The sequence below is a fragment of the Xiphias gladius genome, chromosome 5, assembly GCF_016859285.1.
Source record: "Xiphias gladius isolate SHS-SW01 ecotype Sanya breed wild chromosome 5, ASM1685928v1, whole genome shotgun sequence".
Lineage (NCBI taxonomy): Eukaryota > Metazoa > Chordata > Actinopteri > Istiophoriformes > Xiphiidae > Xiphias > Xiphias gladius.
Window position 1 is genome coordinate 2,432,178 of NC_053404.1, and position 13,489 is coordinate 2,445,666.

A 13,489-nucleotide genomic window follows, 5' to 3' on the forward strand; every position below is an offset into this window, starting at 1 on the left:
GTTTTGTCCTTTGGTACACAAAACAGGTTCTCCAACAGAGAGGTGTGTGGTTTCTGTGTTTGCCTGAAATTGATTGAAAGTGCACCGCTTTGGCCTGTGTCTGGCAGTACATTTTAACTCAATGGTAAATACACACCAGTCCCACATCACTCCTTCTGCCTTAAGATATCTGGATCAACCCAGCATTGTTTACAGTGGGTCTGCACCTCTTCATCTATGCAAACAGACTGCATGGGACTCTGCCACCAGGGGCGGAAACCTCTCTTATTCTTTCCACTTTCCAGTGGCTCTCTTCTCACACCCAGCTTTCAGCACTGGTGGTCCTAAAGAGAGATTGATGGGGCTCCCCTTCATCACTCACTGACCTTAATGAGAGCAGCCCCAGTGAAAGTACTGGGCAGAGGGGGAGAGGGGGCATTGAGCAGCGAGCGGGTGGTGGCGGGTTTTTTCATGATCTCTGCCAAGGACTTTATGTAATTACCCGTGCCTGTTTGTTTGTTTGTTTGTTTGTTTATCAGCAGGATTAAGCAAAAAGCGCTTAACCGATTTGCACCAAACTTGGTGGAGGGACGAGGCATTGGCCAGGGAAGAAACCAATAACATTTTGGGGCGGATACAAATTATTTACTACCTATTTGAATTTTTTCCTCTGAAGTCTGGTGTATGTTCTTTGACACCGGCCTTGGCGGAGGTCTGTGTTCTAATGAGCGCGTTTTCTAGTTGCCGTTGTGGGTTCGACTACAGCGTGTTTGCATCTTGTCATGGCACATCATAGAAAGAGACAAAAGCAAAAGAAAACTGAAAAAACCAAATGCAGAAACAACACTGCTGTCACCACGGAGAGCAGAGCTACAGAAATACATTTCATTCACATTCTTCCCATTTGTAGTTCTGAGATGGCTTGAATTGATCCCACAGGTTATTTTCAGCTTAGCGGCACCCTGTCTTCATGCATAGCCAAAGAGAATGAGATGTATTGAGGTTGCTTTACATTAGTCTCGTTTCAAGCATCAGCAGGTCCTGAGATTGCCTAGACTGCATGTGTGCGTGCATGGGTGTGAAAATTTCAACTCTCCTTTGTGTAACTGTGTCCCCGATTCACTTGTCGATAAACACTGAGCTCATTAGATTTAACCTTGCAGCACAGCCTCCGGTGCTTTCTCTCAACATCTCTTTTTATTCTCTCTTCTTACCTCCAATTTTTGTCTTATCTCTTTTTACCCACCCCTTTCTTTTATAACCTATCCTCCTTTTATACCTTCCCCACTCCCATTTCTCCTGTATTTTGGCTTCTCTCTTCTCTCCTGCTCCGTTCTCTTGTTTACATTTTCTTCCCTATATCTTCAGCTTTCATCCTTTCTTTCTCGTAATCTTTCAAGTTCTCTTTTTTGTGGCTCACAGTCCTTCTATTGAGAGTTGATTGCGTACTCAATCTTGCGAGATACTTTTAGGATATTCAAAGTCATTATCTGATCATAAATTTCAGATTTTATGTTGCGAAACATCAGAGGCATTTTGTAAGAACTGTTAACCCAATATATTCCGATGTTTTGGAGGTTTTAAGGTTAGTAGTCCATTAGTAGCCGGGAGAAAGTAGCAGAGGGAGCGGTGGTGGTAGCCAGGAGAAATGCAGGCTGGAGACGTGACATATTCAGTATTGTCCACTGTTGCACTTTTCAAACTTTTCAAAATTTTCCAGCTGTTGCTCCTGTGGAGAAATGATCAAACCCACGTGAACATTCCACATGCAAACCCCCTTTTAAGTGCACGTCTTGAATGGCACCGATTCTCTTTTCACTGGCACTTCATTAGATGTGGGTGGGTACCCTGAAAGTTAAATATAATGGTGTTGTGTTTGGAAGACTCCGTTGCCATTAGAAGGGCAACATGGGGAAATCAGAACGTTTACAAAGTAGAAACACAAGGTAGATGCATCCTGTTTTTGAGGTTGGGGATTTCAAACTTTGTTTACCCAGCAGGATGGATAGTGAGTGGAATCATTATTATGAGTGTTCAACAGATTTCTGTGGGTATAAAGTGATTTATGGGTATAAATTAGGCAGATCTTAAGAAATCTGTCGGTCACTGTTGCATTAGTTTTTAAAGTTATGTGCAGAGCATTAGGTAACAAGACCTGTTCTAACTGCAATGATGGATGCAAAGACAGTGAATGGAGAAGCGGTTGACTTGCTAAGTGGCCATGTGTGTTTCCTTATAACACTGCGCTCCGAGTTTACACAGGGGGAAACGCCACGATACAGAAGCAGATCGCATTCATCAGGAATAAAAAAAATAGCTCCATCTTTACATTTAAGTAATAGTTTCTCATGATTTTGAGAAAAGTTGTCATAACTGAGATAATTATCCCACGATTCTCAACGATCTCCATAAATCTGAGCAGACTTATAGAGCTGGATTTCCTACTGTCTCAAACAAAGACTGAAGTAAAACTGGATTGAATTCTGTAGCTGTGTCATGTCGGCCCTCTGTGTCATGCACACACCATCTCCATCCCAGATTTATGAAAACTTATATCAGAATTTTAACATAATCACATCAGAATTATGAGATATTTGCTTGGATGGCACAAATCCAGTCTGTCCGAGCACCTGTGAATTGTTTGCTGAATGTCGATGTTTGTGTTACGTGATGAATTTCTGTAGAGCCCTCTAGCTGAGAAGTCAGCAGCAGAAGACTGCAGTTATGCTGGACATTATCAAGCTGCAGACATGTAGAGCAAGACGGGGGGGTGCACAAAAAGAGGGCTAGTGCTCAGCAAACCTTTGCCTAGAGAAGATTAACATGCACCGCTTAATGCAAAGCACAGCAAAGCCTATTCATTATTGGACCACAGTAGTCAGCCCTGTAGTAGTATTCTACTACAACAGAATAGTTTTACCATGACCGTGTGACGCACTTTACGTAAATCGGCGCTCAAGCCAAATAAAAACACAGTCATGCACTTATAACGATGGAAAGGTGGCAAACGGCATCTCTGTTTAAACAGGCAAATATGCCCCAATATCGTTCCAAAATAAAAGCAGCGCATCAGGCAGTACATTAGGCCTAGCCAAAATCTCAGAGAGGCATGACTATAACCATGCCATCATGCGGTGAGACTTCCTGGTGAAATTCCTGGCCTGGATCTGAAATCCATCTAGATAACATCATGCTGGCATTTAGTTTTTAGAACAAACAAGAACAAATCCTTTTGGCACTTGGCAGCCGGTTAACTGAGCTGCTGATAGATGAGTAGTCCAGCAGCACAGCGCTTATAGAAGTAAATTACAAAATGATAGAGACATCTCAAATACCAGAAATGAGGTTATGGTGGGGAAGAATGAGCTCAGCAGGTTGTTCAGTTTTACGTAGCCGAGGCTCTCTCCAAATAGAAGAAAGAAGCTTAGTCATTTTATAACCCTGGTGTGGGGCTTTGATCTATGAAGGCATTGCTCCATCGCACTGACCTCAACGTGAGTTGAACATTCAGCCCTTTGATCTGGAGTCAGACGCTGCATCACAAAACCTTGACATATCACAGCACGTGTTACCTAATCCCGTACACAACAGCCGATAGTTTGTGCCGTTGTCTTTGCCAGAGAAGCTTCAGTGAGCGCCGTCCAGCCGCCTGCGTGCGTTTGTGTGATGGCAAACGTGAATTTGGCCGAAATGTCGGAGACAGATCGCCCTTGGCCAAACTTTGATTACATTTTAAGGTTCATCCCGATCTGGCATTTCCAACTTACTAGATGTTTTAGCTGTAAGTGTTCGTGTGCTGGAGGCGGTTGGCTGCTTAACAGCATTGTATTTACATGACATATGTTAGGAAATTAAATCAATGAGTCGAAACAAATAGAAAGTGTTTACAGAAGGGCAGCTTTGCAGAGTTTAGGTTAGTTTACCATTAGTAGAGACTTATGCTCAGAGGGCCTTCCAGTTTGAACCAGCTATCTTTTGTCCTTTGGATTAGTCCAATGAAGGTACTGGATGGTGAGACAGTTTTTTTTTTTTTGTGGTTAAACTCTTCACCTGTATCTCCCAGAGAGGTTTGAATTTTCCCTTGTTGTTGCTTAAACCTAATTCAATCTGCCGATGTAAAATCAGATACGACCCCAGTGTGATGCGAGTTGATTGGCTTCCCTTCCTCTGTTTTCCTCTCTTTGTTTATTCTGTCCATCTAAACTGTTAAGCACGTCCTTTGTCCTTGATCTTCTTCCTTTCCCTCTTTCTCACTTTCACTCTTCAGTGTCCTCCCCCTTTCCTGCCCTTCTGCCTTCCTCGCCTCACTTTCATCCCCCTCTCGCTCGTTTAACCTGCTCGGATGTTTCACCACTGATGTTGCTTCTCTTCAGGCTCAACTGCTTTTCCTATGTGTCGCCTGTTTCCTGTGCGGGGTCAATGAGCATTTCCCCAGCTATGAAGTAAACTCCTCCACCACCCAGTGGGGAGGTGTGATGCTGATATGAGACACAGTACCTGTTCACTATACACAATGGCAAGTGAGTATTTGTCCAGGTTGGGATGTTGGACGTAAGACATTATTTTTTCCCTTTTCAATGATTCTCCAGCTCCGTCTGTGATGCTCTCTGCCCACTTTCCTTCATCGATTTTACCGTTTGAAATGGCTGAGTAAGAGGTCCTGATTGTCCTGATTATTACAGTTTCAGTTGTGTGGAGCTGTGGCATTGAGGGATGTTGAAGACTTTGTTTATTACATAGTGTGGTCTGCTCAGGAAAACAAATGGAAATCCGGTGGCTCAAGTGGGCCAGTGCATGTACAGTAAAGTGCTGTGTGGTGTATACATTATATGCAGCGTCTATGTAACCCAGTCTGGGGCTGTTAATGATAAATCTATTGATTAACTATCATTGAGAATCAGATTGATCAAATTTACACTCAGTCTGATTGTCCACATGCATGCAGTCCATTTTTCTTTGTCAGTTCTTGTCCAAGCAATCACTTTTTATCACTAGCCAATGGTTATTTTTAGAGAGCAGAGCTCAGTTTGAGGATTGCCAAAACATAAACACAGTGTATACACTGGGCCCAGCTCCTTACAATTACAAACAGACATATGGACTCTCTTGCTCCTTTCTTTGTTCTCTTCAGACAGTTTTCTGTCCTTTTGTTTACATCTCATGTATTTTTGAGTCCATCGCTTTACTGTAAGTCTCTGCGGCTCAGAGTTTCAGACGTCAGTGTTTGTGGATTTTGGACGGTTGCCCCAGTGATCATTTGGAAAGTGGCTTTCATCAGCTGCCTCTCCTCTTGCCGCTTCCCTGCATCTGTGTGTCTTCTTCCCTGACTAAGAATCAGATGTTCTCGAGTTCCTGTTAGATTGGAAACTTATTGAAAAAAATACAGTTTATTGTGTTAAAATACCTCAACTTGGGATGTGTTTCCATTACATGACTCTAAACTTTGTATTTCCAAAAGTCCATTTATTATATATTCCATTCAATTTAGAAAATGACTAGCGCTACATGATCACAGTTGATTGTGCCGTTTAGATGAACACATTTTGACAAGACATTGACATCGGTCATTTCATTCCTTATTCCATATTTTTTCTTTTTGATGTACAGTATCTTGTTTGCTTTCGGACTGTTAACTCGAGTGACCTACTGTAGGTTAACTTATGGCTTATGGAGAAACTACTTCCAGTTGCGGCTTCGACTGCGCGACGCATTTTCACAGCGCCGCCTTTTGTCAGGTCAACATTAAGACCTGTTCCCTGTAAAGAGCTTCCTGACTCTTATCTTGAGGATGTCAACAAGCCCAGATCATGACCTCGTGGCGCAACGGTAGCGCGTCTGACTCCAGATCAGAAGGTTGCGTGTTCAAATCACGTCGGGGTCAAAGCTTTTCAAGGCCTTGGTGTGCATGTGCTAAAGTGTAGGACTTTCAAACGATGGCAAATATAAGGTGTAAGACTGGTTGCATGGGGTTGCAAGCGGCTTCCTTGATGGTCAGCCATGTTGTCGTCTAGACTGGTTGCCCTACTGAGTATCGGTTTGTCCCTGTTTCCGTGGTGGAGCTATAAGCTGTCTTTCAACCCCCTCCAGCTGTTTACTTTCCACCTAACTGAAATGCGTGGTGTGTGCCTGAGCTGTATAGTCTGAGTTGACCTAATAAATGACTTGCAGTATGCTGCCTTAAAGTGCCAGTTTAAAAACAACCACGATAACTAGAATTACAAGTTGAGAACACATAATCAATGTAAACAAGGTGGTAAATTTAGGCTTTGTAGGTTTTCTGTGATCTCCAGGTGTCAACACTGAATTTTTATATTAAATACAGCATTTTTTATTTTAAATACTCTAAAAATATAAGCAATAATAGTACTTCCCAGACTACATGTGTTATATTTATATTCTGAAAAGTGGGGCAGTGGGTGGACGCTGTGGATTGGCTGTGATGGATTACATTTCCGAGGCCTCTTGTTTGGAAACCTAGTCTACACCTGCTGATCATTATCACGGTTTGACCGTTTGGTAGTTTGGTAGTACATGTCTTTGGCTTGCAACAGTGTCATGACATGTTGAACACAGAAAGTTGGCACACGAGTTTTTTTTTTTGTTGTTGAAAGGAGAGGGAGGTTCCTTTGCCTCCAATGTACCAGCTATGTATGAAAGTGGTATTAGAGAAGTCTTTACTGGGTTCATGAGCTAGTTTTGTGCCCTGCAGTTGCAGCACAGATGTGGTGAGAGTGGTGCACTGTCTCAACATGTGGGTCTAAAGAGCTGCCACTCCCTTCTGCTGGCCTTTACACTCCTAGGATCTCAATGTCTGCTCTACATATGTTGTTCTTGGACTTACTGGGATTTGCACACACACATTTGCACATACACACACAGACAAAGCAGAGTTCTCTTTCATTGAACTGTTCCTCTTTTCTTTGGTGTAAAACGTGTGTGAGAGGGTTTCACGGTCACAGTCTGTTGCTACTCCACAAACCATGGCCAGCACGCTCCGCGGTACGAATGGGTTCTGTACCTCAGGGTTTCTGGACTTCACATGTTCCGTGAGGTCATATTACATGGTCACCAACCTGAATTACAAATAAGTCCAGGTATTTGGTAGTATTTAGAAATCAGAAGTGACAGTGTACACGTTTGGGTGAATACCTGAGTGCCTACTGAATACCTAAGGCATCGGTCCGTCCTGAAATTAAACTGTGTGTCTAAACAAGGAAATCAGATTTCTCTCTTCCCTGGCAAAATGCAGATCATCTCTCCTCTCGTATTTTACATTCCCAAACCTGACACTCTACACCCCATCCCGTGAACTCACCATCCACAGAGGCAACACAGATATATACCCTGACTGACTGAAGTCTATTCCTGTTCCGGTAGCTGCTGTATAACTGGAGTTGCAGTTTGACCATGTGTCAACTTGAACAATGACTTTATGTTTCTCTTTAAAGAGGACACAGTGCAGCACTTAATGATGGTTGTTCCAGATTTAGATCCCAGGAACAACCTCCTCCTCCTCCTCCTCCTCCTCCACCACACAAACAAACACAAATCCTAGAAAACACTGTGTGACCTGTCTGTGTTCCACATCTGCCATCTGTGAAAGAGCTGTGTTTGTCGTGACATCCCCACTCCGGGCTGTCTGTTCTTGGTGATTCACCCTGTGCTCCGTGTTTCTCTTGGCTCATTTAGAGGTCCCATCTGGAAAGCATAACCTCTGTGCTTATGAAATAATAAACAAAAAGTGTGCTGAAATCGTGCTGACTGCTGCCTGTTTAAGTAGACAACGAGCCCTGCAGTGCCCAACCAGTGAAACTGAACCAGCAGGCCTTAACATGCGGGGACTACACTGACTTTCAGTGCCATCTGCAGCATTTTGCAGCCAGTGTTGGACATTGTTCCAGTAGAAACTGGCAAACTGAGTAGCATTTTGTTTGATGGGTAAAAATGACAGGGATTTATTCTGTTGCGAATTATTGTTGTGAATGTTGGTGTGGCTCTTTTGCATATGGAAACTAAATGACAACATATATTCATTGTTCTCCTCTTCCTGTCTTGGTTTAGTTGTCTGTACACCCATATTGTTGCATACTGGCGCTGGCATCTCCTCGCTTCTCATTGCCTTCCCTAAATTAAGACTAAACCTTGTAAGCATGCAAAGACAATGACACACTGACAGTGAATGATGGATAATTGATAACGCTCTTTAAAAGTCTGTTCTTCACCTCACGACAGTCCACGACTCTCTTACAATACACAGATATTTCACATCTGCACCAAATCGGACCATTCCTCTTCTCAGTCCAGGGCTGAGCAGATGGCCTGATGGGATGTCTCCCTCAGGGTCGGAGACTAAAATGCTCGTTGAGTAACATGACACCCTCACCCTCTGTTTCTGCTCACCCTCTTTCAGTTGATTTCTACTGACGGAGTGTCTGAAACTGACAGATAGACTCTTTATTAAACCCCCTTGAGGAAACTGTCCTTTAGCTTTCCCCCATCCACAGCACATGAGGTCAGAGGTCAGGGTCGGCTAGAGAACTGTGTCCTGTTAGCATAAAAGGTCTGTCTTGCAAAGGGCTCTTCAGTGGGGCAACAGAGACAGAGGAACGAAAGTTTTTAACAGCACCTTGCTGCCTGGTTGAACCTACCCGCTCATCGTGGTTTATCGGCCTCTAGGCATTAGTAAGCCGTTTAGCCAGATCCTTTTTACAAAGCAGTTCATACTACAACCATTTGTATACCACAACCTGTCTTAAAGTCTGGGATATATTGTATTATATTTTTATTGTAGCTTCATGGTAGGAACTGTAATCATGCTTATAATTGCATATACATGTTTGTTTTTTTTGTTTTTTTTCCTTACTGAACCCCAGTTGCCCAATTAATGTGTGTTACTTTGCCTGTCCCGTATTCCCAAGACAGTAAAGGTGTGTGAGGTGTGTTTGTATGTGTGTGCAAAGCCCCCCTGCTGTTGCTAATGGCCACTTGTCTCAGATGGGATGAAACTGGCTAGCTGCCCGATCGAGCTACCTATCCTGGGACTCTGGACAGACTTCTAATAAACATGCTACTAAAAACATGACTTTGGGATGCACGCCAACGTGCTAGTTGTTAGCTTAAACACAGACTGTGAGCTGTCGACACTTACGTTTTGGCCATTTATTAATGAATGCATGTAAAGGGCTTCTTACAACTTGGGGCAATAATGTCCCCAAGCTGGTTATTTAAATGCACTAATTGATGTTACCTCTCAGACTTTCTGTCATACAGCAGGACAGTGCTGTTTTTTTTAATTTTTATTTTTACGTCTGTCATGCCTCATAATCACTGACACATCCTGTCTGAAGTTTTACTCTTTAATTGGCTTAATGATGTATCATTATGAAACTGCTCAATGAGATCCTCATGTGATAATGTCTGTTTTAATTTGTTAGTGAAACTTTCATCGCAGCAGCGGTTCCAGCTCATGCTGAGCCATGAGGCAGCATGTCTGGCCTTTGTGGACACACACACACTCTCTCTCACACGCACACGCGCACACACACACACACGCACGCACACACACGCTCACACACGCACATAGGCTGCAACCTGCTTCTTTATCCAGACCAGATGTTCGGCTTTCCACGTTGTGCTTATCATGACGAGTGATGTGTGGAGTTGTAGTCCTGCAGAAACAAGGTTTAGGGACTACGAATCCCCTACTCAAGCAGATCACAGCAGGGGAAACGACTTCAGAGGTTTAGACAAGCGTACAACTCATCCCAAATCCGAGAGCTTTGAAATCGGGTGTCATTTGTCCTAAAGAATTTCTGTGCTCTTGACGTATGGCGAAAGGAGTATATTTTTTCTGGCTCTCTGCTTTTCTCCACTACACGGCTACAGTTTGAGACTCTGCAGAAAATTGACAGTCATCCCTGCTCTGGCTCTGTGTGTGTAGGTGTGTTTGATATTTGGAGGGTCTCGAGGTCAAGAGGCTGCAGATCAGGCTCTGTGCTTGACAGGCTGGCCTTAATTACCAGCTTGATCCCTCACTGACCTCTATGGCACCAGCACTGCCACTGTGCTGTAGAGCACAGGGTGGGGAGATGTAAACTGTTGGCCAAAAGAAATACACGCATATCTTTGTACCCTTTCATATGTGCCTGCACTACAAACATATGCATCTCACAAAGCCATCGATCTAGTAGTCGACTCGTTGAAACTTGCATTTCTTAGTACAATGGAGGAATTTTCACCAGTTATGTGGGAACTTTTGCTTGTTTCCGTAGGTGGGAAAAATGATTCATTGACAAACTTCTGGGCAGTTTGTTCCGTCTAAATGCAAGATGTTGTTTCAGCAAATGAGGCACTAACCCACATACTGCACACGCAGTTGAACTGTTGAATGAATGAATGATTAATTAGAAAGTATGTTGTTTATTGGAATAATGGCAGTGAGTGAACAAGTGGAGAAGTTTGAGACTTTGTGAATTTGTAGTTGGCCCATTTTCTTTTGTTTTTTTTGTTTTTGTTTTTTTTAGAGCAGCCAGCCAATAGTGTGGCCATTGCCGAGTTAGGCTTATGAAAACCGCCCTGAATGCTAAAACATGTTAAAACTGTACTGAGTGCAGTGTAACTAGCTAATTGTGCTTTCTCACTCAGATAACAGCTGGATCTGTGAGTTGTTTAGTTATCTAAATGAGTTCTAAGACAGATAGTTCTGAAAGAAGTATTGCCGTGTTGAAAACAAGAATTATTAAAGTTTGTCAGAGGTTTAAGAAAAGTGTGGGAGTAAATTATTGTGGAGACACTAATTGTTCTCAGCTTTGTTAGTAAGACATGCATCACCAAAATATGAATCAATTTCTCAGTGTGAAAATTACACTGTGAATCATTTCAAGTTCGTTCAACTTAGAAATGAAGGTTCCTCCTCTGCATTTAAAAATGTGAGTTAACTGAGTTTAGGTTACATTGTTAGTTCAATGTGGGTTTATGAATTTTAAGACTTTTCTCAATGAAAATGTAAAAAGTAACTTAGATAAGTTCAATTAAGTTGAGAAAACCTGAGATATTAAGTTGACGTGACTTTGTTTTCACACAGACGTTAATTACAGACAATTTCCTTTTACATTTCCTCAGTTTAAGGAGTCAGCTCGTCATCTGATGTGAAGAATTTACAGCCGCAGCTGCCGAAGCCATTTTGTAGCCGCGTCAGTACAAAGACAACATGCGAGACGGCTCCCAGGGACTGTGATAAATCACGAGTGCACCGGGGTGGGGACTGACTTCGGTCCTGACCTTCATCGTGGTTCGCATTGATTTCATTAGCACGAGAAGAAACAACCGTGACTCAAGTTGACATCGAGTCTGTTTTCTAGAAGAACTACAAAGAGAAAATAAGCGTCCGTGGAGAGTGTCAACTCTCAAACACGCTCGATGGGAAGTCGGCTAACGGGGCTAGTTAGGTTCATTTAAAAACCCCGTTTAATTAGTCGAGTGAACTGTCAGCACTTCATTCATTCAACTCATCGTTCGAGTCAGGAGAACCCATGTTCATAAGTTCTCAGATGTGAAGATTAAAACTCGACACTCTGAGTCGCATCGACATGAAATTGACATCAAGCGGACGAGAAAAGTTGATTCCACTAGAATCCTGTACGATGTTTTACTGTGTAATACGTTGATTGATATTCGATATGTAGATATGGGTTAGTGTTGGGTTGTGATCAGAAAGTTGGTAAGTTTTGGGTATAAATTGGGTCAATGCGGTAGTGATTCAACAAATAGGCCCGTAAAACATTTTCACATTCCATTGCATTTCTTTGCGGGTACCGAACCCCTCTCTTTCTGTCTCTCTCTCGCGGTTTTCTCTCAACATGTTTGGGGACTGCTCACTTACACTGTGCAATGACTGCAAATCCTTTAAACTTAATTACAGTAAGACTTCATGGTCATTAAGTGAAGCTTTTGAGTCTCCGGTTCAGTTTCTTTGTGTCATGCTGTTTACCGTGGACGTGCAACATCCTGTAGGCCTCCTGTGTGTGTGTGTGCAGAGCTATGTACGATGTCAACCAGAAAACTTGTCTGTTGGGTCCGTTAAGGCTAAAAACAGCACACTTCAGGGTCTCGCTGACAGGTGCGTAGGATCAAAATCATAACTGGAGAACAAAAGGCAAGATTCCCGCACACCGTCCATCGCTTGTACTCGCACTGTCTACGGCGTTTCAGAGGAACAAAACGTTGTAGACAGTGTGCTGCGTTTTATAAACAACCGATGATTAGGTCTTCTTGAATTACCAGTGTCAGCTTTGGAAGTTTTGACGAGATGACATGGGCTGTCACTAAATTCCTCACCCTGTTTTTGTTTGCATAGGAGGACATTTCTACAGCCTGTTAAAAATAATGTAAACCGCAGTCGTTCTGTCAGGATTTAGGTAAAATGGTGAATAATCTTAGCTGTTTAATGCTAATCAGCATTATTTTAGGCTTTTATTTGCCTTTCATTAAAACACATTCTTCAACTGCCGTTGCGTTTGGGGTGTGTGGTTGTTTGTGTATGTAATCGGTACCTCTCAGCCCTGACTGGAGAGAGTGACAATATCTCAGTGATATTAATTCTTTTGTCTGTGTAAAAGAAAGCAACTCTGCCCTGAACCACCTTTCCTGATTTAATATGAATGGACTTATCCGCTTAAAAACAAATTAAAAAAAAAAACTTTTTAAGTGTTTTCTGTTTCACACACATGCATAAGTAAATGTAAGTTACACTAGGTGTGACCTTACAGCAGGAGTAGCCTGCTACTGTCCTATTTGATTTATTTTTCATTTGGTTTGTGTGTGTGTGTGCGCACAAGGGTTGCAGAACGCATCTGCGACGTTGATGACTCACAGAGGAGAAAATAGACTCCATAAAAACATTCATTATTGTGCTGCAGAACACAAACTCTAAGAGTGGGAGGTTGAGAGGTTGAACTACTGGGCTGGAGTGCTGATTCACAGGGAGGTCTGTACTCCCAGAGGTCAGAGGTCACAGCCTAATGGTGGGGTCTAAGCTCTGAGCTCAGGCGGTGAAACTCTGGAGACTTTGCAGTTCTCCTCAAACGACTTCTTGAGATTAGGTGAGATTTTGGTATTTATCTCTTCATTTTCTGAATGAAATTAGATTCAACAGGAGTCTGGTATGAACAGACAACAGAGACCACACGTCAGCACGTCACGCTTACTCTTCACACTTATCAGATTTTTCCCACTTTCTCAGTTTCCAGAGCAGAGCTTGTTGATGCCGCCTTTAGGAGATAACAGACACAGTCACATTTCATGTGTCCTGTAAACTGTTGCTTGCTTGTGCTGCTTTGCTGTTTGTGAAACTGCAATATCCTGTTTGTTATCTGTCCTCTGGAAATATCTCCAAATGCTTGACATTCCCCGGTGCTAACTAAGGAGAAACGTGTCTGTGTTGTCTTTGCTGAAATCCAATCCAAGCGCGACTGCCATCTCTGTTTTGCCTTCACTAATTTGCGTGTCATAC

At 42.8% G+C, this 13,489-nt stretch overlaps 1 protein-coding gene and 1 non-coding gene across 6 annotated transcripts in view; both read left to right on the forward strand.

The window, feature by feature from the left end:
• Nucleotides 1-13,489, forward strand: part of LOC120790065 (partitioning defective 3 homolog) — a 320,005-nt gene that overhangs the window by 16,443 nt on the left and 290,073 nt on the right. The window lies entirely within an intron of this gene.
• On the forward strand, nt 5,789-5,860 carry trnaw-cca. Its single transcript has one exon. It is a non-coding gene; the product is annotated as a tRNA-Trp (tRNA).